The sequence below is a fragment of the Nicotiana attenuata genome, chromosome 5, assembly GCF_001879085.1.
Source record: "Nicotiana attenuata strain UT chromosome 5, NIATTr2, whole genome shotgun sequence".
Lineage (NCBI taxonomy): Eukaryota > Viridiplantae > Streptophyta > Magnoliopsida > Solanales > Solanaceae > Nicotiana > Nicotiana attenuata.
Genome location: NC_031993.1, coordinates 20,546,752 through 20,552,647, shown reverse-complemented (window position 1 = coordinate 20,552,647; position 5,896 = coordinate 20,546,752). Strand labels below are relative to the sequence as shown.

Here is a 5,896-nt window from a genome sequence, read left to right as displayed (position 1 = left end):
TCTTTATCTTTTAAGCAAATGTCATTCTCTATAAGCTTCATTCGGTTCGGTGTTTCCACCTTTGGTTAGATTATACCTTTCCGTTCCAATTTATGTGAACCTGTTTGACTGGGCAGTGGGCACGGAATTTAAGAAAAAATAAGACTTTTGGAATTTGTTGTCCTAGACAAGTTAAAAAGGGGGCCATAGTATTTGTGTGGTTATAAAAGCTTCTCATTAAGGGTAGAATTGTAAGTTTAAGCTAAATTGTTACCAAATTTAGAAAGGAGTCATTTCTTTGGAACGGATCAAAAAAGAAATAGGGTTAATAGAGGGAGTACCTTATTTAACACTTTTTTCTCTTTACGTGGATATCAGTTGTATTTATATCTACTGGAGTCGTATTGATCAGTTGGATCGATTCGATATTTTTAATATGCTCTGTTCAATTTTGTTTTCTAGATCAGTAAATCGAATAGGTTTTTCCAGTTTTTGGTTATCCAATATGTATGGGTCAAAATCTGACCACATGTGGATTAGTGCTAATAGGAATGATAAGGAGTTGACTGAGCCGTGGTCGTGCCCGCAAGGCGTAATAATAACAAGTATCTCCGCCACTGTCGAGATCGAGTCGTCAAAAATGAAAGGAACAGAAGAACATGAGAGGTGGGGGGGGAGGGGGAGGGGGGGGAACAACAATAAAGCAAAAGTCTAGATCTTTGTTGCAAAGCTTTGTAATCTTCATTGCTAAATCAATAAAGATAAATCTCATAGTTATCAATGGCATTCCTTCTTTTTCCTCTTTGCTTGTACATTATGGAACGATACGCCAAAGATGTAAGCTTATTATTTATACTTGATGTCTTTTAATGATCTTAAATCAGGCTATAAGTTTGATTAAATCTAATTCTATAATTCAATGCACTTATATCTAGAGTTAATTATCCTTGGCTAAGATTTATCCTCTATTTTATCATTAATTAGTTTAACAAAGAGTTTAACACTTTTTGGTCAAATAATTTGGCGCCGTCTGTGGGGATTTCTTAGCTAAATTTTTAGTTTCCTTTAGATCTAAAACCAGTCAAGTATCACCTCTAGGCTGTCATAGCCTCACCATCTCGGTATAAACACCAACTCGAAAAAGTTTTGAGATAACCGAACCAATCTAGGTCAGATCTCTACATGAAATCAAAGTTATGTCCGATGTCTATGCAAAACCCACATCCATAGCAAAGTTATGCACTTAGCTTGACTGTAATCCTATTTGACGTATTCGCATTATATACAGGTATGTACTCCCACCTCTTAGGAGGGAACGATAGCCTGTAGTACGATTCTTTGAAATAACGGGCATATCCTGCCTTATTTTCGTACCCACAAGCACTATGCAATTTATGAACTAAGTATGACATGTTTCCCTTATTGTTTGGGCATATCGCACGGGACTGAACCTGGACTCGGTCTCAATATCCTAACGAGCAAGGTAAGTCCAACCCACGAGAAACCTAGACGCGACTAACGGCGAAGCCAAACACGGCTGCCAAATCTGAAACTGCCATTTAAGCACGGGGCGAAACAAGTTACCCTGCAATGCCTTTCCCCCTTTCACCGACTTACCAGGCCAAGGTAACAAGCAATTTTGTTTGGGTTTAACTTATCACGCTCTCTTTTTGGTTCATAACAGGAACACGAGCATTCTCACAGGTACGCGAACAAGGAACGAACACCTCCAAACATGTCGGGAAAATGTTCCATACCATACCACCTCGCAAGCAACGACCGAGCAAAGCCCTCTAAGCTGTACGGTACTACAAATAACATAAACGGCTCAGAACAGGTCGACAGTATTAAGAAAAAATCTCCGCAACCGGGGACTGAACGATGAGCCCATGAAATGAGCCAAAGCTCCCTCTGAAAATCCCTCAATGAATCGCCAAATCCCGAGCTCCCAAGTCCAAAAATGGTGAAATGAATCAAACCCTTGATTTTGCCCTTTCTCTGCCAGTCAAACCGCATTTGCGGTCATATTTCCGCTTCTGCGGTCCCTCTTTTGTGAGAAAAATGTCGCACCTGCGATTTTCACTTGAAACCCAGCACACGCACCTGCGGCAAACAAGTCGAATCTTCGACTAACGTAGGTGCGGAAAACCATCGCACCTGCGGATTCTGCCTAACTCCTTCATGGCCGCATCTGCGGCTCCTTTTTTACTTCTGCAGACACGCACCTGCGGTTTCCACTCCGCAGATGCGATTACACCAGCTGAGTCCAACTTCAGCAAGCCTTCAAACTTCACAACTTGTTCCGTCAATCACCCGAAATCAACCCGAGGCCCCCGGGACCTCAACCAAACATACCACCCAATCCTAAAATACCATACGAACTTAGTCGAGCCTTCAAACCACATCAAACAACGCTAAAAGCTCAAATGTCACGACCCAAAAATCCCTCCGAAGAAGTCGTGATGGCACCTAGTCTCAAAACTAGGTAAGCCTAACATAAATTGAATCATCTATGCTTACTACTTTAAATTACATTATTCTGAATAATTCCAAAATTTCCCAAAATCGGTGGTACAAGTCACAAACCCATCTAAGAGTAATTATACAAAATAAGACATCTCTGCCCCGAAACAATAGAGCAAATAAAAGTAATTACAAATGAAGGTGACTCCGAGACCTGCGAACGCAGCAGCAGGTTACAGTGAGTCTCCACTGCGATGACCCGCACAGCTACTATCGATCAATACCTGGATCTGTACACAAAAAAATGTACAGAATTGTAGTATGAGCACACCACGGCGGTGCCCAGTAAGTATCAAGACTAACCTCGGTGGGGTAGTGACGAGGAACAGTCAGGACACCTACTGGTCAATTAAAATTAATAAGATATGATAATAAACATTAAGATAAAGATAACGAAGTAATATCAACTGCGGAGAGAAAATCCAAGTACAAACAGCATAAACAATAAAGGGAGAACACGGATAATAACGAACGGAAATCACGTAAATCAGATAAACCAAACAATTCATCACTGATATAGCAGAGACAAAGACAAGTAAGAATGTATCCAACTAAAGACAACAATGTCACTCAATCAATCCCATCAAGTTAAATACACCATCTCGACCATTTCAATCCTCGATTTCTCATATCGTAATCTCAACTTTCGAACTTTCAGCACATATGGCACCTCGTGCCCACATATTTTCCATCACACTCTTAACAACAAAAACCCCATGATATACAGTACCAAATGTCCTTACAAATGCACTTAAGATGTTCAAGAAGTCCTATTTGCATAATATAAATTAAATTTAAATTTCTAAATAAGTTTGGAAAAATCAGCGAGAAAAGATGAAGTTATTTTTAGAAATCATTCTCTTAAGAAAATACCCCTTTAAATTTAAAATACAATATCGGAAGAATTATTACCTTTAATAGCGGAGTTGAAAACTTAATACTTAGTAGAAATTCCTTTTTAAGTAAAATACAACCTACGACGGTTCAAGGGGATATAATTGAGAAACTAATTGAATTAAGGATGTAACAATTATTGAAGTTTGAAGCATTGGAACGTATAAATAAATATATATATATATATATATATATATATATATATATATATATATATATATATATATATATACGGTGAGGTATTGAAAACATTGTGGGTTCTAACACAAAGGATCACAGCAATTAAAGAATTAAACAGTTTAAACATTTGAATTGACAACAACAACAACTAAACATAGCAAACCTAAGGTGCACGACACCAAAAATCCAATCATTAACAAGGATAAGAATACCAAACACAGAGTTTTACTTTCATCTTATTTATCTCGTGGCAGGCGTGCCACCCGCTCCCATTTCACTTAACTTGTGGTAGGTGTACCACCCGCTCCCATTTCATTATATCTTGTGGTAGGCGTACCACCCGCTCCCATTTCATTATATCTTGTGGTAGGCGTACCACCCGCTCCCATTTCATTATATCTTGTGGTAGGCGTACCACCCGCTCCCATTTCATTATATCTTGTGGTAGGCGTACCACCCGCTCCCATTTCATTTTCTTATCATCAATTATAAAAGAATACCGGCAAGGAAATAATAAGAAGACAACAATATCCCGGCAAGGGAACAATAACAAGAATAAACACATCACGGCAAGGAAATCAACAGTAAGAATTAAATGTGTCCCGGCAAGGGAACCAGCTATAACCAAACTTATGCCAACAATTAACTTCACAATGAAACCCCCACTACACAACAAGATGTAATAAGCAAGTGATAACTACACCGGCAACCACAACAATTGGACATGTAACCTATTTGCACGATGTCATAGAGGAAATCACAACCAAGAAGTACCAAAATAATAAGGAAGACAATCACTTCAATTAATGCAATTTAGGGTCAATGTAACACGTAACAATTAGGGAAAGCTAGCAATGTCATATGGAGCATATAGGGGCAATTTAAGCAACTAGGAAGCCCAATTATAACAGGATACTTTCCACATAAGGACCTAAGAACCTTATAGGCAAATTTTCCACAAATAAGTCCGAGCACACACTCGTCACCTCGCATGCATGGACTACAATTAGCATAGAAGGCTCAATTCCTAAGGGGAGGTCCCCCACACAAGGTTAGGCAAGATACTTACCTCAACATGGCCAACTAAGCCTTTGAAAATAGCTTTTCCTCTACAATTTGCCTCTACACAGCTCAAATCATCGTTATTGCAAAGCCTAAAAGTGGTTCGATGAAGTAATGAGCCAGAAATCCAACACCAACAGTCCATGGGTTCCTTGAACGTCGTCAGAAGTCCTCAAATGCTAGTGTTAAACCAACGAAAGCATTAGAAATCCCAAGCCAAGAGTGCACAGGTCTGTTTCTAACCAAATGACCACGAATTTGTTTATAGATGCCAAGGATTGTACCTAATATAACCTAGAGAGGAAAAAGAGTGGTCAAATTATCAATTATTTCTTTTGTATTGACACATTTGTTGCTGCCTTGCAAGATATTTTTTTTTGAATTCCACAGTGAAGTGATTCCAACAAATGAGGAATTGAAATAGGAAAGCAACATCTGAAATTTGGTTCTTATTTAAAAGTAAATTACATCTTCCACTCTCATAACCACTAAGCCCACTCCTTATACCTTAAACTGGATATTCAGTATGACTATTAGGCTTAATAAAAGAAGGTTTCAAGTAAATGCTCAAAATCCACTACTGGCCAATGATGACTCCTAAATAATAGTATAAATACTCAACATGAACAAAATTGCAACTAATAACCCAAATTAATGAACAGAACACTAAAGAAATAAGAAAAGAAATGTGGAACATACTAAAATGGGCGGAAGTCCTTCGAGCAGAAAATCCCTAACTCGGTATGTGAAGTTCTCTAAAGACTGCAATCTACAATCTTTTACAATAAATCTAGACAAGGAGCCCTTTGATTAGATAAGCACAGTATGAAGGACGATTGAGGTTTCAAGTAGCAGCGTTATTGATTGGCATAAGGGGTTTTGTTTTGGAAAAGTGAGTGAGACCAATGAACCACACAAGGAAGGCATCAGGATAATCCAAATATTTTCAGATTGCTTCATTTGAAAAACGATAGTAAAATAACTCTAAATGTCGTTTGGTTGCGTTTTGACTAAGGGTAGTGTTCTGCTGCCACTCGGTTGGACACCTCCGTAACCAAATCCAAATATATGCATAACTCCAAAATTAACATATGAACCTATTGAAATAATAAAAACCCAATTCTCAGTCCGTTTACCCAAAAGTCAAACCTTGGTCAACTCTCACCGCTTAAGTTTCCAAACTAGATTCCTTCTTCCAATTCAACTATGATTCATCCGGAAACTGAATCCAACCATGCACACAAGTCGATATACATAA

General features: G+C 38.5%; 1 long non-coding RNA gene across 2 annotated transcripts; it reads right to left on the bottom strand.

The window, feature by feature from the left end:
• On the bottom strand, nucleotides 2,477–5,605 carry LOC109225464. 2 transcript variants are annotated; one of them, XR_002067926.1, is made up of 3 exons: nucleotides 5,338–5,605; nucleotides 4,646–4,932; nucleotides 2,477–2,732 (listed from the first exon to the last, which is right to left on the bottom strand). It is a non-coding gene; the product is annotated as an uncharacterized LOC109225464 (long non-coding RNA). The 2 variants fall into 2 exon arrangements; XR_002067927.1 differs by having other exon boundaries at nucleotides 4,646–4,817; nucleotides 5,338–5,599.